At 35.4% G+C, this 27,607-nt stretch overlaps 1 pseudogene; it reads right to left on the bottom strand.

Annotated features, from left to right (window-relative positions):
- Positions 1 to 12,979: 12,979 nt before the first annotated feature.
- LOC141498837 (uridine 5'-monophosphate synthase pseudogene) lies at positions 12,980 to 27,062 on the bottom strand (annotated as a pseudogene).
- Between the last annotated feature and the right edge of the window lie 545 nt (positions 27,063 to 27,607).

Genomic DNA, 27,607 nt, shown 5'->3' with positions numbered 1-27,607 from the left:
GAAACTCCCACTGAAAATTTCTGTGCAAATGTAATTTCCAGGTGCCTAGTACAGATGAGCCCCAAATCTTCAGTTGGTTAAAAAAATCTTAATATCCCTGGAAAGGGAAGTGCTGCCATATACCCTGGCACTTCTTGCACAATTGTGATGGTAAGGTATCTTCTCAACATGATTTTACTGCAGAAAGAAAAGAAAGATCTTTATGGCTCATTCTTGCCAATGTTGGGCACAAAAAAACCCTGTTTCTTAGTGTTTAGGAAACAGGATGTTAGTTTTAGAAGAGAACTGAGAGCTTATCCATTCCATGCCTGTCAGTAGGTTCTCAATATTTTTTGCCCAAAGAAATTCCCATCCTCTCTTCAATGTCTTTCCTATTCTGTCTATTCAAGTCTTACATGTTCTTTAGGACCTAATTCAAAAGCTACCTTCCCCAGAAAGACTTTCTAGTCTAACTCCAGCTCACATTCACCCTCCCCTTAGAATTACTCCCCAGATTATTTTCAACTTGTACTTAATTTGAAGAACCATAGATTTAGAACTAGAAGAGACCTCCAAGGACACCTGGAAAAGAGGCCCAGATAGATTAAGTGATTTGCCTAAGGTCATACTAGCAGACCTGTAATTTGAACCTAGGTTCTTTGGCTTCAATTCTTACATGGCACAATATTTTATAATTTCATATCTATTTATTGTAATTTTTATTTATATATTTTCCTATCTCTGCATCTATCTACTACAAAGACTTCTTTGATAGCTCTAATTTTATCTCCAACATTTATCAAATATTAGCACATAGTAGATATTTCATAAATGTTCTTGCTTGCTTGTTTTGACCTGTGTAAGCACTGTGCAGCACTGACCTAATAGTAAACACTTAATAAAATCCTTTCTCTGTCTCTCTCATTTTTCTCTCCTCTACTTCTATCTCTATTTGTCTGTCTCTCAGATTACTTTTCATTTAAACTGAATCTACATTCTCTATCTCTGTGTCTCTATGTCTCTCCTCTCCTTTTTTCTCTACTCTTTCCTCTTTTTCTTATCTCTTTTTTCTAGCTCTTCCATCTTTTGCCTATCTATAAAAGTCCACTAATGCATTAATTGAAGTGGTGCAGAGAATAGGTCACTGGACTTGCAATCAAGAAGACTTAAGTTCAAATCTAGACACTGAGACTGCTTAGCTTTAAGACTCTGACAGTATCATTTAATCCTGTTTACCAAAATATCCTTATATGTAAAATGAGTTGGAAAAGGAAAAGGCAAAGCACTTCAGTGACTTTGACAGGAAAACTCTCAATGGGGTCAATGAAAGAGAAAGATACAATTGAACAACAATAAAAAATTATATATTATTTCATGACTGCTAGAAAGTCTCCCTCCCTTCTATTCTCCCTTATCTGCTCACTGATACTGGAAATTATTTAAATAAACCCAAAGACCGTTAATTCACGATTAAAGACAAGGCTTAAAATGGAAATACCCTTGGCAGAAGTAACAAACTGATTTAAATTAACACTTAAAGTATAAATATCTGATACCAGATTCTTTTTTTGGGGGGGATGGGGAACAGGAAATCCAATTCCTAGGGGAAAATATCATGTTTCTGACTAGAGCAAAGACAAAATACCTGGACAATAAACAAAGGGGAGGTTAAGAACATAATTTTGTCCAGGCCTGGACAAGACATCCAGTTTTGCTAATTAGAGCCTAAACTCCTCAAGGTCAGAGACTGATCATTTCAGGACACCTTGGGGATATGGTGGACAAAGCATTGGGTCTAGAATCAAGAATGACCTCAGTTCAAACAAATCTGACCTCTGATACTAGTAGGGTGACCTTGGGTAAATGACTTAATCTTATTTGTTTCAGTTTCTTCAATTGGAAAAATAAAGATAATAACAGCACCTGTCTCCGAAGGTGGCTGTGAGCATAAAATGTTATATAAATGTAAGCTGTTATCATTATTTTCTTCTATTCTCTGATGAAGTTTAGTACAGAGCTAAACCTCTAGAAGGCACTTCATATCTAGTACACTGCCTTGCTATTCCTTTCTTATGCCATTCTATCTCTTGATTCTGTTGGTTAGTGGCTGGTTTTTGTCCTTCATTCTTGAAGAGGACCAAAGTGACAAATTATTACTTTTTCACCCGCTATCCTCTGTGTTTGACCTTCCCTCCCTTCCACTACCCCCCACCCCCAACCATGTCTGGAATTCTTTCACTCTTCTTCTCTATCTCTTGATTTCATTGGGTTCCTTCAAGACCAGTTTAAATTCTGTTTTCTGTAAGAGGTCCTTCCTGGTCATCCCTTTCCTTTATTAGTCCATTCCTTCTCAGATCACTTTCCATTTATACTATATCTCTCTTTATTTCTATATCTTTATCTATCTATCTATAGGTAGAAGGATAGATGGATAGATAGATAGATAGATAGATAGATAGATAGATAGATAGATAGATAGATAGATAGATGTCTCCATCATTAGAATGTGAGCTCCTTAAAGGGGGGTGACTGTGTTTGCCTTTTCGGTATATCTCAAAGCTAAGTATAGGGCCTTTGAACATAGCAAATCCTTAACAAATTTTTGTTAAAAAATGCTCATTTCTTTGGTTTTCATTTTAAAATTGGAAATGAATACTTCAATGTGTTGAATTATTGTTTGGTTATGCCCAACTCTTCATGACTCCATGGATCATATTATCTTTGAGTTTTCTTGGCAAAGATACTGGAGTGGTTTGCCCTTTCCTTCTCCACTGGATTAAGGCAAATAGAGGTTAAGTGATTTGTTCAGGATCTCATCACTGATAAGTTTCTTAGGCTGAATTTGAACTCAGGTCTTCCTGATTCCAACTGTACGGGAAAATATCATGTTTCTGACTAGAGCAAAGACAAAATATTTGGACAATAAACAAAGGTGAGGTTAAAAACATAATTTTGTCCAGTGAGCCGCCTACTTTGTATTGGATAGTTGGTTCAATTTACAATTTTAGTTAGAAACAAAGAAAAAAGGAAGGGTCTGGTTGAGTGGGAAAAGTGGGAAGGTGGGATCTTGTGACATGAAAATATTCAAATATATCAAATGTTTGATAAACCTGTCTCTTGGTTTAGTGACCATGATTCTAGGGCCATATTCCTATTTCTAGCCTTTTAGCTTCAAATTGGTTAGGTTTATTCTGACATAAACTACTATTCTATGTCACAGAAATATCTTTCAGATTTTAATTATAATTATAGGTGGATTTGGCCAAGAGTAGTGATATGAGAATCTGGCTCTCTGTAGTAGAACCAGAGGTGTGGCATTTCTTTGAGTTTACAGTCTGTATTAAGAATTGAGAATTTTGTTACTAGCTATGTGATCTTGGGCAAGTAACTTCACCCTATTACCTGCCCCCCCAAAAAGAACTGAGAATTTGCCAATTAAATATCTTCAGTCTGTATTTAACAGTGAAGGATTATAAAATTGTTCTACTATTAAGTAAAGAATGATTGGCTAACAGTTCAGGTTTCAATCCCAGAGAAGACTTATTTTCTCTCTTCCCACAAGGATTACCTTTATTGTACCCTATTTAGCTCTTGTTTATGCATAATTGTTTGCAAGTGGTCCTCTCTATTCCAATGCTCCTTGAGGGCAGGGGCTGTATTATTCCCTTCCTTTGTATCCCCAGCACTTGGCACAATGACTAAAACATGGCAGATGCTTAACAAATGTTTACTGACTAAAGCTGTTTGGCACAGTCTTTCATAAATAGTCAATTCATTGTTACATTTTCAGGGAAAAAGAGTTATATTGGTTGCAATGTACACCTATTATCCTTTCTATAATCTTTTCTGAAAAGCTTTGTGTGAATTGAAATTTTTGCAAATTGAATAATATAAAGTGTACCAGAGGAACTTGTTTAAAGGAATATTATGGTGCTGCCTTTAGTAATAGCATTTAAGACTCCCAGGCGATCTATTCTCTAAATAGGAATTTTCTATTTTTTTTGGTGGTCTACTTCAAGTGAGGCATGCCTGCAATTTGGAAGACTTTTCCCCAGCCAGATGAATTCCTTTTCTTCCTTATGCATGGCTTATGGTTTTCTTCCATACACAATATGGTATTAGCAGCTCTCTCTAAGAGAATTCTCTTCTCGAAGAAGTGATCATTAATGCAAAAGGTCATATCCAGTATTTTATTGGTGTAGTAAAAGTGATTTGGGGAAGAGGAAGATGATATCCATGGAAATCTCAAAGCTCAACCATTTTATCTCCTACAAGTGATTTATAAGCACCTGTTCTCTCCCTTTTCTGCAGGTGGCCAATTTATCCAAGCTTGAGAGTGGGATGGAAAGATTATAATGCCTTCCCATGGGAAGTATACAGTTCAATACCTTGAGGAAAATCTTTTCACGTTTGCAATGAATAAAGTCAGGGGGTAGTGGGATTCATTCTTGAAAATAATTTCCCTCTTCCCAACAATTCAATATTTATCTATGGCATTCTTTCTTTTTTTAAAGCTCAGTGAAAAAAATATATGTATGTGTATATTTATATTTAGGGGCAGTTATGTGATGAAGTGGATAGTCTTCTGGGTCTGGAGGTAGGAAGACTCATCTTCCTGACTTCAAATCAGGCCTCTCAAGCTTAAAAACTGGATGATCCTGGGGAAGTCTATAAAATGGAGTAAACCACTCCAGTGTCTGCCAAGTAAACCTCAAATGCTGTCATGAAGAATTGGACAAGACTAAAAAAAATTTGAAATGTGTATGTATAGATGTTTATGTGCATATATATATATATAATGCAATTATATGTAGGACTATCAGAATTAACCCAGTTGTTCTCCATTCCATGATTCTTCATTCAGATTCAATGAGTGCTCTGTTTTTTGATGACATTCTTCTTACCTATTTGTTTGCTCCAGATTACTAAACTCCAGATAATTGCTCCCACATTCTTCTAGGTTTGTTCCTCCTCCCTTTCTCCCTTTGAAATATTGAGAATGAACAATAGTCCTCTTCATTTTCCATGGCATACATCATCCTAGGTAATTATTCCACATACACTTGCCTGTTTCCCTGACTTATTTATAAGCTGTTTGCAGTCAAGGATTATATCTGTTGTTTCTTTTGTGTGTTTCACAGAAGGCCATGTCATACCCATTGCTGGGCACATATCTGATTCTGAATATTTGATTGTTAATAGGTTATAGAGTGATTTGGAAACTTTACAACTCACACAAATGTATGAATGGAGTTCAATAAAAATCTGACATCTATAATCTATTTCTGTTCCATCTTGTTCTATGTAGATGGGTAGTTAGAAAAGTGGGTGGAATGAGTAGAGTTGGACTCAGGATTCCCTCAGTCAGTTACTAGTTATGTGTCCTTTTTTAAATTTTTTAGAATATTTTTCAAGGCAATGGGGTTAAGTTGCTTGCGCAAGGCCACACAGCTAGGTAATTATGAAGTGTCAAGGCCGGATTTGAACTCAAGGACTCCTGTCTCCAGGGCCGGTGCTCTATCCACTATGCAACCTAGCCGCCCCTAGTAATGTGTCCTTAAACAAATCATGTAACCTCTCTAAGTCTCAGTTCTCTCTGCTGTAAAATGAGTATCATAATAGTACTGAGTGATTTGGTAGGTCCCTTTGTATTATTATGAGGATACAAATGAGATAATATCTGGTAAGCAAATAGGGAATCTTAAAAGTGCTATTTAAATGATAGCTATTATTATTATTTTTTTTAAGTTGTTTCCTATTATGATTATGTTCCCACTTCAAAGTTTGTGCCATCAATTTGCCCCATATTTGTGTTTGCATGTTGTTAAATGACCTTGTGATCAATGTCCATGTTTTTTTCTTTTCTTTCCTATTCTTTTTCTTTCTTTCATTTTTCTTATTTTTCTTTTATTTCTCCTATCCTTCTTCTTTCCTCTCCTTTCCTTCCCCTTCCCTCTCCCCCTCCCTTCTTTTCCTTTCATCACAGGTTTAGCATATATACTCAAATATATTATATGGTACATGTTTAATATATGCTTATTAACTAACGACTGAAAACTTCCTATTCTTTTTTTATTTGTTTTTCCAACTACACAGAAGTGGTTTTATTCAATCTTTTTTGTTTTTTTTTTTGCAAAATTTTGAGTTTTACATTTTTCTCCCTCCCTCCTTTCCCTCCCCCTTCCCCATGACAAAAAACAATCTGATATAGGCTCTGCATTTATCATCATGCTAAATATAGATCTGTATTGAAAATGTTGTGAGAGAAGAATAAGATCAAAAAGGAAGAATGAAAACATTAGAGAGAAAAAGACACAGTATGTGACAATTTTTAAAAATTGAAGAAGAGTTTTAAACTCCATAGTTTTTAAACTCCACAGATCCTTCTCTGGAATATTAATGGTATTATCCATAAATTTTTAAAATTGTCCTTGATTATTGTGCTGCTGAGATGAACAAGTGTGTCACAGATGATCACCATCCCATGTTGTTATTAGTGTGTATAATGTTCTTCTGGTTCTCATTTCACTCAGCATCAATTCATGCAAGTCTTTCCAGGCTTTTCTGAAGTCTGGTTCCTCATGATTTCTTGTAGATCAATGCTCTTCCATCACACACACACACACACACACACACACACACACACACACACACACACACATACAACCACAATTTGTTCAGCTATTCCCCAATTGATAAATATCCTTTCAATTTCTAATTCTTTTCCACTACAAACAGAGATGCTATGAATATTTTATACCTGTGGGATGTTTATCCTTTATCATGATCTCTTCAGGATACAGACCCATTAGTACTATTGCTGGATCAAAGGGTACACACATTTTTAATTTCTCCTTTGAGCATAATTCCTCATTTCAGCATAATGCTAAACAGAGTGGTTGGATAAGTTCACAATTCCATCAGCAATGCATTAGTGTCCCAGTTTTTCCACATCCCATCTAAGCTTGATCATTATCCTTTCTGATCATATTGGCCAATTTGAGAAATATGAGGTGGTACCTCAGAGATGTTTTAATATGCATTTCTCTAATCAATAATGATTTAGAAAAATTTTATATGACTATAGAAAACTTTGATTTCTTCATATGAGAATTGCACTTCTATATCATTTATCCATTTATCAATTGGAAAATGACTTAGTAAATTTTACTCAGTTCTCTATATATTTTAGAAATGAGTCCATTTTCAGAAATACTGGTTATGAAAATTGTTTCCTAACTTATTACATTCCTTTTAATCTTGATTGCAATGCTTTTGTTTGTGTGAAAACTTTTTAACATAATCAAAATTATTCAGTTTGTTTTTTATAATATTCTCTATCTCTTCATTAGTCATTAATTCACTGCTCATCTTTCCATAGATCTGACAGGTAAACTATTCCTTGTTTTTCTAATTGGCTTACAATATTACCTTAAATGTATAAATCCTGTACCCATTTCAACCTTATCTTGGTATAGGGTGTGAAATGTTGGTCTATGCCTAGTTTCTGCCAGACTATCTTTCAGTTTTTCTAGCAGAAAACTTCCACTTCTAAACAACACTAGAGTATATCTTGAAGAAAGTCCCTCTAAAGGAGAAAAATAACAATATTATGAACTCTTTAACTGGATTCTATACTATTTAAGGTGAGGGACTTTATTTTCTTTTTTTCCTTTTAAAATCACTGTGCAGAGTATTAACTAAATTTCTAGACAAAATATTCCATTAACATATTCAGACAAGGATTGGAGACTTGATTTAAATATATTTGCATATGTGTTCTTAAAATTAACCTTAGAGTTTTTAAAAACTGAGAATTTGGATGTCAGAATGAGAAATTTTCATTTGTGCTATTTGCTCTTCCAAGCATATGCTTGTTAATATGATGTCTGACAATGCTCTGCCTATGTTCTCTGAAGGGCATTTCTATGTGCCTGAGCTTGGTACAGTAAGAGAGAACAGAACATGTTGCTATTCATTCTCTTGTAAGTGCTTGTTATTCATTGGCTCAGTTACTTAGAGCAAAATGAAGATCTACAGAACTATTGCGCTGACCTCATAGTTGCAAGTCTGTGAACCTTGTAGGCTAGAGCCATGACCAGAAACTGAATTGCTTCAATTTGAATTGTTTTAGAAAAATTCTGAAGATCACCTGACAGGATAAGGGACCAGACCCTGAGGACCTTTCTTGATAGAAACTGCCAATCATTTCACCTTTACTGCCGAGGCTACAAGTCCAATAGTCTGGCTATGTTGTTCAATTGCCAAACATACATTTGCCTAAAAGACTGTTTTATGGAAAACACACACAGGGAAAACTCTCCAATGGAATTCAGAAAAAAAGCCACCCAAGGACACTCACAAGGTCATCCTGAAGAAATTTAGAATTGATAGTGTTACATGGGAGACATTGGCAAGGGACTACTCAACACAGTATGGTTCTGTGTTCTATGACTGAAGCAGAATTGTGGTAATACAAAAGAAATATGAGATGTGCAAATTTAAAGACATATCTACTACAAATGTTCATATGAACTATTTGTGTGCATCTTGTTGTAGAGTATTGGTCTGATCAGTCATAGATGGACACACTGTTACTTGACTCCCAAATACTGCTGTCATTTTGGTTCTCTTTAAGAACAAAGGACAACAGTCAATTACTTAGAGTGGCCATACTAAATAGGTCAAAATCTTGGGTGTAATTGTTATCTGGGTCCATTGACTTTACATAATTCCACAGCAGAAAACTTTCTTATGACTCCCAATATTTGTCCTATTAATGTATGTCTTTGATAGATGAATCAAATGAACAAAATAAAATAATGTGCAAACATATGGTTGCCATTTGATCAATGAGGCCAGGTCATTGGACTTGTGCTCTCTGAAGTAAAGTTGGGATGTTTGTCAGTTTAGCTCAAGAAAGGACCTCTGTGGGGCAGCTAGGTGGCTCAGTGGATAGAGCACCAGCCCTGGAGTCAGGAATACCTGAGTTCAAATCCCACCTCAGACACATAATTACGTAGCTGTGTGGCCTTGGGCAAGCCACTTAACCCCATTGCCTTGCAAAAACTAAAAAAAAGAAAAAGAAAAGAAAAATTAAGAAAGGACCTCTGTGTCTGGTCTCTTATCCTTCCAGGTGATCTTCAGAATCTTTTTTAAGACAATTCAGATGGGGGTAAAAAAGCAATTCAGATATAAGCATTTCAGTTTCTGATAAGAGGGAATAGAACAGTCCTCAAATGAGGGAAGATGGCAAGAAATTATAGATTAATTCTTGAAGATTCCATTCTTGCTAAAATCTTATATTCTACACTAAGTCTTTTCTAAACCCTTTTAATTTTAGTGCCTTCCTTATATTAATTATTGTCGTTAATTCTATACATAGTTTATTTGTGCATTGTTGTTTTCATGTTGTCCTCTTCCTTGAATTGCAAGCTCTTTAAATGCAGTGACTACCTTTTGTCTTTCTTTGTATTTCCTGGCATGTAATAGGCACTTAATGTTCATCTCCTCCACCATAATTTTTCCACATGATTAAAGTTGTCTGATTGGGAATTTCAAATCCCCTTGAATGAAAATTAAATCTCTTTCTTCTCTCATTTTTCTCCTCTTTTCTCCTCTTCTTTCCTCTCCAATGATTATGAGGTGGCATCTGAAAGTTGTTTTTATTTGAATTTCTCTATTATTAATGATTAACAGCATTTTCAAATGGCTATTGATAACTTTGATTTCTTCCTCTGAAAACTGTCTATTCCTTTTTTAAAACATTTCTCAATTGGTTAATGATTCTTATTCTTACAAATTTGACTCAGTTTGCTATATATTTTAGAAATGAGACCTTATCTGACAAACTTGTTGCAAAGATTTTCCCCAATTTTTAGCTTTTTGTTTTAATATTAGCTACATTAGTTTAGTTTGTGGAAGACCTTAATTTTAAATAAGGAAAATCATCCATTTTATTTCCTGTGAGCTTCTCTATCCTTTGTTAGGTCATGAATTTTTCCTCTATTTATAGATTTAACAGGCAATTTATTCCACGCTCCACTGATTTGCTTACAATATCATCCTATATGTCTAAATTATTAACCATTTTGAAATTAACTTGAGATGTCACCCTATACCTAGTTTCTGCCAGACTACTTTCCAGTTTTCCTGGTAGCTCTTGCTGAATGGTGCATTCTTACTCCAATATCTGGGAACTTTAGGTTTATTCATCACTTCTATATGCTGGAAGTCTAATCTCTTCCACTGATCAGCCTCTCTATTTCTTCCCAGCTCCAAATTGTTTGGACAATAACAGCTTTGTAATAGTTTGAATTATTGGCTAGTATTAACACTGATCAGCTGTTTTTCCTATCCAACACAGTTTACTCCTCCCTAGGTAGCCTGCTAACCTTTTACTCAGAGGAGCAAAAGTTGGGAGGTTCATCATAATGGTGTCACACAGTGCTGCCACCCAAAATGTTTTGGTCCTGCAGCTCAGAACTCTAGAACACAATGATCTGCCTCTCTATGCCTCCCTAGTCATGAGCTGGGGAATTACAATTATGAGCTACTCTGTCCAACAACAGTATTTTTCATGAAAGGCACTTTGAAGCATTTTTGAGTTAGATATAATATTGATCAAGCACTTGACGTTGTTCTAAGACTGGTTATACAAATACAAGAAAGCAAGCATCTATTCCTTCCCATTTTTACCTTAACATGTCTCCAGATTTTCTGAAATAATTCAATTCAAGGGAACAAACATTTATTTAGCACTTACTATGTACAAGGCAGAGTAATATGTGCTATATGCTAGAGACAACTGGTTGCATAGTGGATAGAGCCCTGTCCCTGCAGTCAGAAAGCCCTGAGTTCAAATCTAGCCCCAGGTACTTACTAATTGTGTGAGTCTGACAAATTGCCTCAATTTCCTCAAATATCAAATATAGATAAAATAGCTTTTACCTCACAAGATTATTTTGTGAGAATAAAATGAGTTTATATTTATAAACATTTCAGCACATTACCTAGCACATAATGGTATAATATAAATGCATATTCCCTTCTCTAGGGAGATGAAGGCAAAGCTTAAAACCAAAAAAATATAATTATTGCCTTATAGGAACTTATATGTAACTGGGGATATAACATATATTTATAGCCAAAAATAAATATGACAATTTTAAGAGGGAGAAAAGTATTAATAACCAAGAAGATAATGAAAGGTATCTTTCCCTCTCCAGCTCCAACTGATAGTAGCAATTAATAAATCAAAATGGTCTTAGAATTCTGAGAACTCAGACTGGAAAAATATTTGCTTCATGGGACTTATTTCTCTCTGATTTTATACCTGTATAATTATCTGCTTATGTGAGGCAGACTGATATAATAAATTAAGTACTAGGTTCAAATTCCATCTCTAAAATGCTAACACTGGACTCACTTTTTTTAGCTTAGAAAAGACCCTTGGATTTACATATTGTCTGGTTTATGGAGAAGTTAACTATAATGATGATGTTTGGCAATTGCTTGCTTTTTTGGAGTTACCAGAAAGATTTATTTATCCATGGAAGAGAGTATTCAACAAAGATAGACATTGAGAACCCTTTGAGTTGATTCAGCTGAACACATTTCCATTTTGAATTCTCCAGTCAAGCATCTGAGGGTCCCCAGGCTCTTCTGGATGCTTTGTATCCAGATGATAATGCAGTGAAATAAAGTCCCCTGAGTCAACCATGTCTTGAGGAATGTCTCAATATCTTTTAAGGAAAAACTAACTAAACTTCTTGGAGGAAGGGTTAGAGTATTGCTCCTACTAGGATCAGAAAATTTTTTAATGGATTATAGGATATTGATTTTCCTCCTGAAAAAGTCATAATGTTTAAAAGGAGGTACTTTATTGAAAGAATGATTATATAATAAGAGGGAAAAGTGTCATCCTTTCCCAGGAGCAAGTAAGAAAATCATCATGCTGTACTTTAATTCATCATTACTAACAAACTGTTGATTTATAACATATTTGAAAAAATGTGCTTCTTCAAAGTCACTAAATTGTACATATTCTCTGATCCAAGGATACCATTACTAGACATATAATCCAAGGCCAAAGATAGAAGAAAAGATACTCTAGTTGGAAGACTGATGAGAATGAATTCAGAGATCAGCTAGCAAAAGGTACAGTTTATACAGCGATAAAATCATGAAGGAAAACAACAACAAAAACCATTAAAAGTATTTAATGCAATATAATACTATCTAATAAAATTTAACTATTTAATTTTTTTAGGTGTTTGCAAGGCACATGAGGTTAAGTGTTAAGCCTAAGGCCACACAGCTAGGTAATTATTAAGTGTCTGAAACTAGATTTGAACCCAGGTACTCCTGACTCCAGGGCTGGTGCTTTATCCACTTCGCCACCTAGCAACCCCAATTTAACTATTTAATACAATTTAATACTATTTAATACAATTTAACTATTTAATACAATGACCAATTCTGATTCCAGGAGATTGAGAATGAAACATACCTCTTTTTTTCTCAGTGGTGGCCTTGACATGTGAAACAGTCAGTGTAGTGTGTTTTGCCTAACTATAATTCTTTTAGGACAAGGGAGGTGATTGAGAAGGGTCCTTGATGTAAAAAAAAATCAACCAAAAGCATTAATGTCTTTTTAAGCAGAATAAATCAAAGCACCTCTTCTACAAAAATACATTATATTTAAATATAAAGGGGTTATGATGACAATCTAAGCCTTTCAACTTGACTCTTTTGCCCATCTATTCAGGGAGATAACTTCTATTTACAAAAGGAAGGTGGTAACAGATTCTGTGGCTATCCTAGAAAAAGTCACTCACAAGAAAGTCATGTTTTGGAAAACATTTATTATGATGAAGTATCCTTGAGTCATTAAATACTTTCTTAGTCTTTGCAATTTTGATTTTGTGCTATGGTCAATATAGGGTTAAAGAATTTGAATAGAAATGATATAAGAAATAAAAGTATTTTTGAGAGAGATTCAAACACCAAGTCCAGTCAAGTATGTTCTAAAGCAGCTTTTTTGTATATTTCAATTTTAGCTGTTTTTAGATGATTGGATGTTGTTAATATGCCACAGCCTACAATGATGACATCAAAACTCCATCTGCCAATAACTTCTTGTGGGTTGTTATGCTGCTGGCCAAAATTATTCTCTGCAGTTTGTGTTTGGCTATCTGGAGTCAAAACAAATTCCGGTTTCTTGCTCACTGGAATCAGAAATAAAACCAATTACAAACTAATATTCCTCAGTCATTTTCACAGCTGCTTTCCTGTAGTCACCCGTGGCCAAAGACCCAGAAGAGCTCATTACTACAAATAAGAGAAAACCTCTGTGCATTGGCATCCCCACTTTACTTAGGCCTTTCATACACAACTCCTGAGTCTGGCACCACATGAGCATTTACTAGACCTGCCCAGGAAGTTATTTTGAAAACAGTACATTCATATTGGTTTTTCTTCACTGTTTCCTATGTCAGCAAATTTTTTCTGTCCTCAAATATTAAAAACTCTTGGAATTCTGCTAGAATTTTTCTTTCCTCCATTATGTCCAGACTGAAGTCATTTAGAATATAAACATGAGTCTTGAACATACAGATGTTGGGACCAAGACTGACTGCCAGCTGCAACAACTCTTTGGTCTTGGTAATACCAGCAGAAAGATCCAAGTTGTTCTGTTTCTTTTCTGTAGAGTGAGAAGTTCGGGTGCAATAAATAGTATGGATCCTAAGGAGTTGGGTACATATGCCAAAACTAAGTTCATTGAAAGCTTCCTTTGCACTCTGTTCAGCAATTACAAAGATATTGTACTGAATAAACTCCTTCACTTTCTCAATAATCTCAGCATCAATTCTTTTTTTTTTTCTATTTTTATTTTTACTTCTCAAGAATCTCCAGGATCTTAGACAAGATACACATAAAAGTCACATGACCTTGTGACATGGACTTGACTCTTTGTTCTGGGTCCAACAACACAATGGCATCTGTAACTGTCAAAGCTTCTCTCTGAAGGATCACAACAATTTCCCAAATACTGGAATCAATGGTCACCACTTCCTCATTGATCAAACAAATTTCTCCTGGAGTAATAGTTCCTTCTGTGAGACAAGTAATGCCATAATCTTTTGTCTCCTTTCTTTGAATGAGCATTGGAATTTGGTTGATTGAGCAGGTGACTGTTGTCAAAGGCAATACCCTATACACCCTATATAGGGTATACCACACATGGGGTCAAAAATGATCCCTGTATTTTGAGTAAAACCTCAATCCACTGGAGAAGTAAATGGAAAGCCACCCCGGGATTTTTTTTACCAAGAAAATCCAATGAGCAGAATGGTCCAGAAGGAACTGGAATAGCAGGACAAGAGCCTGAGCCAGCATAAGGTATCTCAGGCAATCAGTACAATAATCCCCAACACCTCATGGCAAGTACATCAGCAGAGGCAGCCTAGAATGGGTTTAAGTCTAGCATCTATGTTACCCTGGACAACTTAGCTAACATCTCAGAACAAGAATTGTTACTAGTTAATCAATTGCAAAATGGATACTGATCTGCATAGGAAAAGGAATTTTTCTCCTGGGGAAATTTTGAAATCAGAGCTGAAAAATAAAGTACAAAACCACATACAATTGTTTGTTTTTCAAAAACTATGGAAATAAGTAATCAATCCCTGGAAGCAAGTGCTCCTTCCAAAGGAGCCTTGGTCTTTCCAAAGGACCTACCTAATGCTAGGTCATGAGATCATAGTCTAAAGTTGTGAGGGACCTCAGAATTTACCAATTCCAACCCTCTCATTTAATAGAGAAGGAAATCATGGTCCTGGGAGATGAAGTGAATCAACCAGAATATCATAGGTACTAAACAACAAAGTGGAGTTGGACCCCAGGCCCTATGATTCCAGAGTCAATGAATTACCCACCCCCATCCTGCTGCCAAAAAAGATTTCTCCCTTCTGGTGGCATTGCAGGCTGGTCCCAAACAAGTCAAGGAGGATGAGGAAAGTGCTTAATTGGTTAAGAATGAAGTTTCTATCTATGAAGTAAATCATGGGGTCTGGAAATTCTCTAATAACAAAGAAGCTTTTTATTATGGTCAGTAAACTTTTATCAAGTATTTATTATATTCTGGGCACTGTGCTAAACACTGGGGAAAATGGGAAAGGAATAAGATGATTCCTGCCTTCAAAAAGCTCATGATGGAAGGAAGAAGACTACACACACAAAAAAAGTTGGGTGGGTGGATGGAGGAGAATACTCTTGGTTGGTGCTGGTGGGAGTGGAGGTGGAGGGGCATTATGAAGTCCTATAACCAGGGTGGGAAATGATGAAGTGAATCTCCAGGATCTTCCTTTTTAAATGGTGAAGGATCTGAGAGGAACTCTCTGATGTCTTGACTCTACCCTCCACTCTATTCAATTAGAGAAAGGAAGGGAACTAAGGGCTAAGGGATACTGTTAGGTTCAGATTTGATGTCATGAAGAATAATGAGTTTTTTGAGAAAACAAATTTCAGGAGAGTAGCCAGGAGGGCTCTAATGGGAGCATAGGCAGATCTTAGCATTTCTTTGTTCAAATATGCCTAATTTTGTTAATATTAAGCTATCTGAGAGATGAGAAAAGAAGTAGTAGATATGATCCTTGGCCCTAATATGATTACAAAGAGGCAGGTCATAGTTAGAAAAAAAGAAAGGAGGGAAGGAAGGGAGGAAGATAATAGAGAAGGAAGGGAGAAATGAAGGGTGGAAAGAAGGAAAGAGTGGGGAAGGAAGAGAGAAGGAAAATAAGGGGGGGAAGGAAGGAAGGAAAGGAGGAAGGAAGGAATTAAGGGAGGGAAGAAAGGAGGGAAAAACTGAAAAGATTATTTAATAAGAATGTATTGAGGATTAAACAGGTACTGAGTGCTAAATAGTGGGTATACAAATAGAAAAGTCTAGACATTTCTAACTCCTAAGGAGTTTCAATTTTTAGGGTGAGGAATAACACATAAAATGAAGTTCAGATGTAGAGTTGTTGGAAGAGCACATATCTCCCACCATTTAAGTGGGGTGACCAGAGCACTTACCCCATCATTTCCCTTATCTTCTGTGTCCTAAGGATACAATAGAAGGACAGATGCCAAAACCCAAAGGTCTTTAGGTTATAAGACTAGGTCAGATGACCTATATAATGTTGAGTCAAGATCTATGGAATTTTGAGTCAAGCATGTTGTAAGGTCTGGAGTTCTTTAGAAAACTGTGACTGTGAATTTGTAAGGCTTGATGTCCCCTCCTTCATTTAAATAAGGCTGTTGAAGCTTTGTAAGGAATCAAGTACTCCACATATGTTCTGGGTGGTTCTAACTAGGAACGGGAAGGGAAAGAAGATAATAGCACAAAGTGAGGGTTAAAATATGTCAGATAATTGAGAAGAATAAGATTAATATATGCTCACTACTTCCTCCAGAAAGGCTTCTCAAAGATAGTACTTGACCTGGACCTTGAACAATAAGTAAACAGAGCAGATGATGGGATAAATCCATTGATGTAGGGCCAGCTTTTAATTTCATTATTGACTATTTAATAATAATGCCATTCCAAAAAAGAAATGTAGGGAAAAGCAGATCAATGTCATATTATTACATTAAGTTTACATGTAGTAAATCTAACAAACTACATGTAATAGGAACAAATAATAATTTTTTTTTAAAAAATAGGTTTGTATTCTTTAAAGTGAAGCAGCTATAGGTTGAGGCTAGAGCACTTGGTTGAAACTCTAGGGAATGAAGAAATATGAATGATGTGAGGGTGCTTTGACCAGGTTATAGTTTAATCTATGTCCTAGAAATTCTATCACAAAATGATTAGGCACAGTCTGTACCTTACTTGATTGTGAGTCTGACACGCTTGGGTTGAAGGCTTACAATAAAATGTCCTGGGTAAGTTCTTGGGAGCCCACACAGCACTAGTTAGGCCATAATGTGCCCCTACAAAAATAGAAAACCACAACATCCCAACTTCCCAACAAAACATAGTATTTAAAATTCTAAAGTCAATAATTAGTCACTTTCCAGGCTTCCTGAATACTCAGGTCACACACCCACCAATAACAATTAAAGTAGGGATATTTCCTAATCATATGAGATAGGCATTTTAAATTCTATATTTTACCTTTTTTGAATTTCAGAACCCTAAATGACCTGAGTCAAGCATTGAGTCATAGGGAATGAGGAAATCTGGGTAGTGAATGAGGAATTTTCTTGCTGGGCTGGGTTGTTTGGATGGTCTCCAAAGTCAGGCTTATATTCAATGGGAAACCAAGAAAGAGCTGCAGCCCCCTAAAATCTGAAGAATGAGTAAGTCTTTGGGTTGGATTCAAGCTATTAGGTGCAAGGGAAGTTGATGGTTATAAATATTAGAGCTCAATTATGCTTTTTATGAGCTGTCTGACTCTGCAATAGAATCACGGATAAATTAAATTCCCAGAGCAGAATCCTAGGACTTATCCTTATTCCTTGTCCCCCTTTCTAATGGCATTGTATTTTACTGTCTTTCAAAATGTAGGTCATGTGACTTTTTATATGATCTTTCCTTATCCTCCCCAAGACATATCACATTCTCTTCTTCTGAAAATTAGTCTAAAAAAGAAAAATGAAAAAAAGCAAAATGTTTGAACTGTTTACTTTTAATCTTTATTTCTTTGGGGTCTAGAACAGTAACTTGCACATAGTAAGCACTTTTAGAAATGTTTGTAGAATTGAAATTTGAGCAAAGTAAAACTTTATGACTTTCATTTCAGTTATAAATCATGTTACTCTCAGGTAGCTAATGGAATTGCTTCATACTTCAGGTACAAGAACTGAATACATTTCAAAATTTTTTAAAGGGGGTAAAGAGTTAAAAAATATATTTGTGGTAAATATTGTTCTGCCTCAGTTCCTTCAGACTTAGACTACACCATCTCAACCCACCCACCTCAACATTCCAAAATATTTGGAAGGATGAGGAAGCCATCAGTTTCAGCCTCCTTGCCCCACATTTTGTGTCCCTCCCATTGTTAGGGGTCAGTGAGTAGGTCCTGTTTCATTTAAATATTTATCAGGCAGCTTTTACTTTAAAGGTATAGTAAGAACAAAGGATGGACAATTTTCCTTACTATCTTTGGTACATTCTCTCTTGTGAATCACCTTGTTCTCTGGGTGGGGGGTGGATGGAATCTCTTGATTCCATCAAACTCCTGTCCTGATGTGATGTGAGAACTGACTGAAATGGAAATATAAACTTCCTTTGACCTTACTCCTTGGCCCTCAAAGTATATTTATGTATCTGAAAAATTCAACTTTGGATGGTGGGTCATAGAAGTACTTTCTTCATCCTGGACAGATGATACAGACTCCCTCTGGATCTTTGATACACACAAGGTCCCAGAGGTTATACTCCCTTTGTTCAGAAAAGATCAAAAACAGAATCTAAGGACCATGGCCCATTTCTCAGAGGGGAAAAGATCCTGAGACCTTTCCCCTTGTAGTATGATCTCTCACTAGATACAGTGGACAAAGGAGGCCAGAGAATGCCTCCATAGTCAGTCAAAGAGTTTCCTCTTCAAACCATAGTTAATCAACCAGAAACTGTCATAGAATGTTCATGCATGTTCCATAGTCCCTCCACAATATTTTCTTCCTCCCCTCAATGTCATCATGACTTTCCAGGAAGGAGGTTTCCTAGTTTCTCCATGTGGAAAAGTTGCAACAACCCAGCAAGCCAATGGGATCTGTGCCTAAACCAAACCACAAGTATCCATCAATCCATCTGACATGGAATTTTTTTATGTAACCATGGATATTCATTTAGTCTAAAATAGACAAAGGTATCTTTTCTATAGACCAAGTGCAACACAGATGTGATTTCAAAACAAAACAGAAGTGAAAGAGATAGAACTCTAATTCTGATTTAATAGAATATAAGTACCTTAAAGACAGGAATTATCAATTTTTTTTCTTTGTATCTCCAACACCAAGCACAGCAATAGGCTCATAATAGGTGTGCAACTTAATAAAGTAGAATTGAATTTAATTATTTCAATCACCATGGATAATACAATCAGAGATCTGGAGCTGTAAATGATCTCTCAGGCCACCTAGTTCAATCTCTCAGGTTATGTCAGTGTCACACATGTTGAAATTTTAGAAGCAAATTGTTAACATCAGTTCTTAGACTCCAAGAAACAGAACTCCTTCCACAGTATTTTGCTGCTGTGTTTGAAGCTTGGGTAGTTAGTATCAAATTTGTTTTTGCATTTAATGACCCTACACATCAATTTATACCATAGAGAACATCTACTAAAGTCCTAATCTGGTGATTTATTCAAATAATAAAGGTGACCCTGGGTTCTTTAAGGACATTTCAATGGAGAGTGCAAACTCTTGTTTACTGACAGAATGACTTTTGTCATGAACTTGTGTGCTTGTGATCCAAAAAAGGAAAGAATGAAAAGTCTCATTATCAGGAGTTTGCAAACAGGTCATGGATATTTCTTTTGGCTGACAAACTAATGAATATTTCCAGTAAAGTTTAGAGGGGAGAATAGATGTGGACAAAATTAATACTTTTTGAAGCAGTAAGTTAAGCACAAAGAAATAAAGAGAATAATTTTATTTAAGGAAAATACAACTTAGTCTGTAATCTTGCTTCTGAAAATAACTGCTTTTGAACATGTTCATTTATTCAACTTAAATGTACCTTTGAGATTCTTGTCGAGGGTTTCCTAGGAAGGATGTGACTACCAACTCCAATATTTTTATCTGGGTAAAATGTCATTAAAGTGAATGTTAGTTGCAATTTTGTTTAAGGCAAAAAAGTATTAAAAGGGCAACTCGTGGCCTGGAAGTTGTAAAAGTAAGGAAGGTATAGCTTATTTTTTTTTCTTTAAGATAGGAGTAAAATGTATTTCTTTAATTTCATCCAACAAACATTTATTAATAACCTGTTTTGTGTCAGTTATTGGGTTAGGTTCTGGAGAGGCAAAGAGAAAAAAGAAAATAGTTCTCTTTTCTAGGAGTTCACATTCTTTTTTTTTTTTTTAGGTTTTTGCAAGGCAAACGGGGTTAAGTGGCTTGCCCAAGGCCACACAGCTAGGTAATTATTAAGTGTCTGAGACCAGATTTGAACCCAGGTACTCCTGACTCCAGAGCCAGTGCTTTATCCACTACGCCACCTAGCCACCTCAGGAGTTCACATTCTTTTGTTTTATTCATATCTTGGGTTCACATTAAGGAAGGTACAAAATGTCTGAATTGGATTATATTTGGGAAATTATTCTGCTTTTAATGACATATGCTTCTTCTTGATATTCAAATCCATTTGAAAAAAATTATTTTTATTTTGCTAATGTAAACATTGTAACATTAAAAAAATCAAGTCCTTAATTTTCTCTATTTCTCCTAGCTCTACCATTTCTTTGAGGAGGTAAACAATTTGACATCAGTTATACTTGTGAAATTATGCAAAAGATATTTTGTTATTCATCACATTGCAAAAGAAAACACAAACCAAATAAAACAACAAAAATAAAGTAAAAAAATATGTCTAAGTCTGCATTTGTAGTTCATCAATTCTCTCCCTGGAGGTAATTAACCTTTTTCATCAATGGCTCTTTGGAATTTTCTTGGATCACTATCATTCACAATTGATACTCTTACAATGTTGCTGTTATGGTGTATTCTCCTGGATCTGCTCACTTCATTTTGCATCATTTCACATATAAGTCTTCCCAGGTTTTTCTAAAAGCATCCTGCTTATTATTTCTTATGTTACAATGGTATTCTGTCACAATCAAAAAACACATCTTGTTCAGTCAATCTTCAATTGATGGGAATCCTCTCAGCTTCCATTTCTTTATCACCACAGCATACAGGTCTATTCTTTGCTCTATTTGGAAGACAGAATTGGGTCAAAGGAGATGCACAATTCTATAGACTTTTGGGTATTGTTCCACATTACTCACCAGAATGATTGCATCAGTTCACAGCTCTACCACAGAGTATTAGTGTTATGTTATTAATGTTATTTTATAGCTGCATTCATATAATTCCAGGATTTGTCTTTTTTTTTTAGGTTTTTTCAAGGCAAATGTGGTTAAGTGGCTTGCCCAAAGCCACACAGCTAGGTACTTATTAAGTGTCTGAGATTGGATTTGAACCCAGGTACTCCTGACTCCAGGGCCCGTGCTTTATCCACTGTGCCACCTAGCCGCCCCCAGGATTTGTCTTGATAGACTCTCAAATGTTTTATATTGTCCTCAGTTATTTTAAATGTAATTTCTTTTTCTATAATTTCCTACTTGGTTTTGTTGACACCATATAAAAATGTTATTGATTTATATGGGTTTATTTTATAGCTTACAATTTTTTTTAGGTTTTTGCAAGGCAAATGGGGTTAAGTGGCTTGCCCAAGGCCACACAGCTAGGTAACTATTAAGTGTCTGAGACCAGATTTGAACCCAGGTACTCCTGACTCCAAGGCCAGTGCTTTATCCACTACACCACCTAGCCGCCCCTATAGCTTACAACTTTGCTGAAGTTGTAAATTATTTCAACTATTTCCTTTTTGAATAAGATAGATTCCTATTACCAATTAATTTCTATCTATTTATCTATCTAATTATCTATCTATCTATCTATCTATCTATCTATCTATCTATCATCTATTTTTCCCTCTTTGAATCAAATTGATTGTGAAATTCAAGTGGTTCCTGCCTCCTTCCCCATTTTTTTTCTCTACTGTGAAAGTTCTTTCTTGTGCAACTCTTTTATGTGAGACAATTTCCCCCAGTTCCTGTTCTTCCTTCCTTCTTAAAGAGGATTTCTTTTTCACCTATTTATTTTTTTTACATTATCCCAATATAATTGAAACATTCCAGCCTTTTTTTTATGGAGAATCTTTCTACTTGCTCTATTAATGATTATTCTTAGAATTTACATATCAGCTTTCCATACAGAAAGGTCAAATTTTTAATCCTGTAGAATTCCTTATGATTTTCTTTTATGTTTACTTTTTATGTTTTTGAGTTTTATACTTGCAAGTACAATTTTTCTATCCAGCTCTGGTCTTTCATCGAGAAGGCTTGAACAAATATTTCATTAAATATTCATTTTTTTTCACTGAAAGAAGATACTCAATTTTTTCAGAGTAGATTATTTTTGGTTGTAATCCCAGCTCTTTTGACTTCCAGAATAACATATTCCAAGTTCTCTGCTCTTTTAATGTGATAGATACTAAATCCTGTGCAATCTTGGCTGTGGCTCCATGATATTTGAAATATTTTTCTTTCTGACTGAAGTATTTTTTCTTTTACCTGGGAGATTTGGAATTTGGCTACAATACACCTATTCTATAAATTCTCTGGTTGAAGGTTATCTGGAAAGTTCTCTTTGATAATTCTTTTATGATGGCTAAATGATACTCCTTTATCTATTTTCCAGGTCAATTATTGTTTCCATGAGATATTTCATATTTTCTTTCTTTTAATTCTTTTAATCTTGTTATATTGTTTCTTGGTATCTCAGGAGTGATTGGCTTTCACTTACATTGAGCAATTTTTAAAGAATAGTTTTCTTCAGTGAGTTTTTGTAACTTTTAAACCATTTGTCCAAGTCTATTTTTAAGGTGATGTTTTCTTCAGTATTTTTTCTGATTCTCTTATCAAATTTTTGTCCTTTCATAGTTTTGTTCTTTTGCTTTCGTTCCATTGCTTATTTTTTTCTTCTATTGCTCTTAATTGAATATGAAAGAAATTAATTTCTTCCAAAAATTCTTGTGGTCTTGTGTCCAATTTTCATTTTTTCCCATTGGGGTCTTTTCTGTATTTGTTTTGACTTCATTGTTTTCTTCTGCGTTTATATCTTGGTCTTCCCTGTCAACATAGTAGCTTTTAATATATAGGTTTTTTATATTGTATTTATTTATTTACTTGCTTATTCATCCTATTTCTTTATTTGGAGCTTTATGTTAATGTTGGCATCTATTTTTAGCATGGAGAATGGAGGGGTAGTTTTTCAGGCTTAAGGCTTTTTTTTTTTTTTTGCACTGCTCTTGTTAGAGCTAATTCTAGGTGTTTGAATGATTTTGGTACTTCTAAGATATTGTAATCTGGGGAGAGGCATGGTCACTGGTCTCCTGTTCTTAATCTTGTCCTTACTTAGGAAGAATCTTTTATGCCTATATATTATAATTGAAGCTGTTTCTCAACATCTCTGATCCCTTTGGATTGAAACTGATCCTGCCTCCCAGGGCTTCCACTTGCTCTTTATTGAAAGTACTCCTTTCTAACCCTTGAAATATTAGCCAGAAGTAGGGATAGGCAAAGGAGCTGCCAAACAGCATCTAGTCCTGCTTCCACTACATAGAGATCCCTTGCCGTTTCTTTCTGACCAGTTTCTGGGTCTCCTTACTGTCAAGAACTCCCCAAAATGCTATTACTTTTGTCAACACCATCTATTCCCACCCCTGGTGTTTTATATACATGGACTCTGGACCAGTCTTCTCCCCTGTATCATACATTTTCCTTTCTCATCTCCAATGTTTTCTTGGACTGGAAGAATGTCTCTCTTTGACCTTTTGATGACTCTGTCACTCCAGAATTTGATTTGAGGTATTATTTTTTTTAGTTTAGTTTTTTTTTTTTTTTTTTTTTGCAAGGCAATAAGGTTAAGTCACTTTCCCAAGGCCACACAGCTAGGTAATTATTAAGTGTCTGAGGGCACATTTGAACTCAGGTACTCCTGACACCAAGGCCAGTGCTCTATCCACTTCGCCACCTACTGTCCCTTCACGTGTTATTTTTAAAGTTTAGAAGAGAATGAAAGGATAGCTCAACTGAATTCTTTTTCTACTCTGCCATCATATCTCCACCCCCAGAAAGCTTATCCAAAGTTTTAATATCAGTATTCTCAGGAAGATGTGAGGTGATTGACTGTGAGTCATGGAATATCACAGTATTTGAAAGAATCAAAATTATGGGTAACCCCAAAAATAATGGAGAGAGATATAAGGCAGGCAAAAGTAGGTTGGAGCATACTGATAATAAAAATTTATTTATAAGAAACAATTTATGAGATTTTATTTTGGAAATATTTGATCAAAAAAGGAAATATGCCAATCAGGGATCAAGATCTATATATGTAGCAACCAGAGAATCTGAGTGGGTTGTATTCTTTGGATGAATATACATTTTTGTTTCCACTATTAGAATGAAAACTTCTGACAAGGCAGGATTATTTTAGTTTTTGTCTTTTAATCACTAGAACCTAGTTCTTAATCAATGTCTTCAGTTTAGAAGAATTGAATTATGTGCATTCAATTCAACCATTTATCCCCTATCTCTTCACCTTTTCAATCACAACAACAGTAATAACTAATAAATGGAATTTACCTATAGTATTTTGAGTTTAGAAAAATGCTTTGAAATATTATATAATTTATCCTTACAACAACCCTTTGAAGTAGATACTTATAGATACATTTTACAGGTGAGGAACTAAGACAGATGGAGGTTAAAGAATTCAACTCAAGTCAAAGGGCTAGTAAGTGTTGTTCAGTCATCTCAGTTGTGTCCAACTCTTCATGACCGCATTAAAAGTTTTGTTGGAAAAGATACTGGACTATTTCATCATTTCCTTCTCTAGCTCATTTTACAAGTAAAGAATCTGGGGCAGACAGAATTAAGTAATTTGTTCAGATTCACAGAGCTGCTATCTGAGGTTGGATTTGATTTCAGGTCTTCATGATTCTAGGTCCAGTACTCTTTCCACTGTGCCACTTCCTACCTTAGCTGAGGTCAAATTTGAACTGAGCTCTTCCTGTCTCCAGGCCTAGTACTTACTTTACCCCCTATGTCTCCTAGCTGCCTCTGTCATGACCAAACTATGAGATACTTTATCATAAGTTTTGTACAATCCAGGTAAACTCTATCCATTGCATTTCCCTGATATACCAGTATCATTAAAAAGACTAGATGATCCCAAGATATTCAATTAAGTTACTTTTGAACAAACACTTAATCAATAAGCATTTATCAAGTGCCTACCTTGAGACAGGCATGGTGGAAGATGCTGGGAATCAAAAGATAAAAATAAAATATTCCCTGAACTCATTTAGTTTACATTCTATTGTGAGAACGAACAAAAACGTAAGTTTGGGTAAAATAAAATATATAGATTTTGGGGGGGGGCAGCTATTGCTAATTATTATTATTGGACAATTGAGGGAATTTCTCTACTGGGAAATAGAGGAAGGATGTGTTGTACACAAATAAGTATAACATAATACAGTACAACATATGAAAGGGTTAAAGATAATGAGAGACAGAATTCTTCACTTGAGAAGTGAAGATGAAGGATGCAGTATGTTCTGGTCATGGGAAAAGAAGTATATGGTGCTGGAAACAGCAGGATGAGATCAGGTAATAGTCTGTTATTATTCTTCTTGAATGGACAAGATGCTGATGATAAGAAGCATGGTTTAACAGACTGATAATAGGTATGTGAATCTTAGGTCTTTTTTAGTACCAATTAAATATCCTTTCTTCCTTTTTCTTCTGCAACCTTAATAACTGCCTGGATCCTTGTTCCCTCTGTCCCCACTCCTGTTCCAAGGCATTGTGCCCACTATAACTTAGAGATAATTAGCTGGTGGAGGCTATATAAAGGAATCAGACCTCAAACCATGTCATATTACTCCGAGGTATTGGGATCATATAAATGTGGACTATGAGATGGAAAGGAACATTGGTGGGTAGGATCCATGGGTTTTTTTTTTTGCAAGGCAAACAGGGTTAAGTGGCTTGCCAAGGCCACACAGCTAGGTAATTATTAAGTGTCCGACACGGGATTTGTACCCAGGTACTCCTGACTCCAAGGCCGGTGCTTTAACCACTATGCCACCTAGCCACCCTGATCCATGGGGTTTTAACGGCTCCATGTATAGATTTCAAAGGTTCTGTGAACTTGGAAGAAAAAAATGCACTTCTATTTTATCACTAACCTTTAATGTAAACCTAGCCTTTACTTAAGTTACTTAAAAATATTATTCTGAGAAAGGTCTATAGTCTTTATCATACCATCTAAAGGATTAATAATAGAAAAAGGCTAAGAACACTTACTTTAAACATTATCCCATTCAACCCCTTCATTTTAGGGATAAGGAAACTTAGACTGCGACAGATTAAGTGATTTATCCAAAGTCACAGAGGTGACAGACTTAGAATTTAAACCCAGTAAAGCAAAATTACAATATCAACTATATTATCTTTGTAGGCAATTACCAGCTCCAAATGACTAATTTTTTTTTAGGTTTTTTTAGGTTTTTTTTTTTTTTTGCAAGGCAAATGGGGTTAAGTGGCTTGCCCAAGGCCACACAGCTAGGTAATTATTAAGTGTTTGAGGCCGGATTTGAACCCAGGTACTCCTGACTCCAGGGCCGGTGCTTTATCCCACTGCGCCACCCAGCCACCCAGCCACCCAGCCACCATTTGGAATGACTAATCCATTTCCTTCCATAGTAAGTGTTGCAGAGAGAAGGCACATTTTAAAGAAAAATTATCATAGCATTTAATCACTGAATGACCAAATAGCTTTATTCTACTAATAGGGAGTTAGCTCTCCCTGCTTAAAACTCTTCCCTCCCAATACATTCATGGAGTGTTGGACATTGGACTAAGAAACTCAACTCACTCCAGTCTTAGACACTAAAAAGCTATAGGACCTTGAGCAAGTCACTTAATTTCTGTTTTGGTTTTTTTCATCTGTAAAAGATAATAATAACATCTACCTCCCAGGGTTTCTGTGAAAATAATAAATAATGCAAGTATTTATTAAGGGTCTACTATTTGTGTTCCAGCTTGGATAAATCCCTTAATCCCAATTGCCTTCAAAATAAAAAAGCCTATTATTATGTGATATAATAGGCACAGTGTTGAGTACTTTACAAATAATCTCTCATTAGATCCTTATAACAAACCTAGGAGGTTGGAGCTATTATTTTCATTTGACAAATGAGAAAACTGATGGAGACTGAGGTTTACTGACTTACCCATAGTCACGCTGTTAATATATCTCTGAGGGTGAATTTGAATTCATGTCTCCTTGACTCCAGTCTTAGTTCTCTATTCATTGTACTACCTAAATGTAACCAAATAAATCAATTAGATAAACATTGAAAAGTACTTAACAACCATAAAGTTCTGTTTAAATACTAATAATATGCACTAGGCCAAGGAAGCTGTCATTACATTTAATATTAAGATGTATTTGCTCTTCTTGAGTCAGGAATCAAATTTCCATTTTTCCATATTTAAGTTACAATATAATGTCCAGATTCTTTTATTGGCATATTGTAACTCAATTGAATTGCATTGACTATATTATATTTATTTTACTAGAGCTAGAAGGGACAATATGACAGTTGATTTCAATTTTTGGGATATCAGTTTCCTGGTCAATAGAACATCATGGACTGGGATGGATTATATAGAGTGGTAGAATTAGATGACCTCTAAGCTAACTTCCTTGAATCTATCATCTAATCAAACCTTCCTTTTAGAGAAGGGAAAACTGAGTCCCAGGAGGTTAAGTGACATGC

Source organism: Macrotis lagotis, chromosome X (genome assembly GCF_037893015.1).
Source record: "Macrotis lagotis isolate mMagLag1 chromosome X, bilby.v1.9.chrom.fasta, whole genome shotgun sequence".
Classification (NCBI taxonomy): domain Eukaryota; kingdom Metazoa; phylum Chordata; class Mammalia; order Peramelemorphia; family Peramelidae; genus Macrotis; species Macrotis lagotis.
This window is presented reverse-complemented; position numbering and strand designations above follow the sequence as displayed.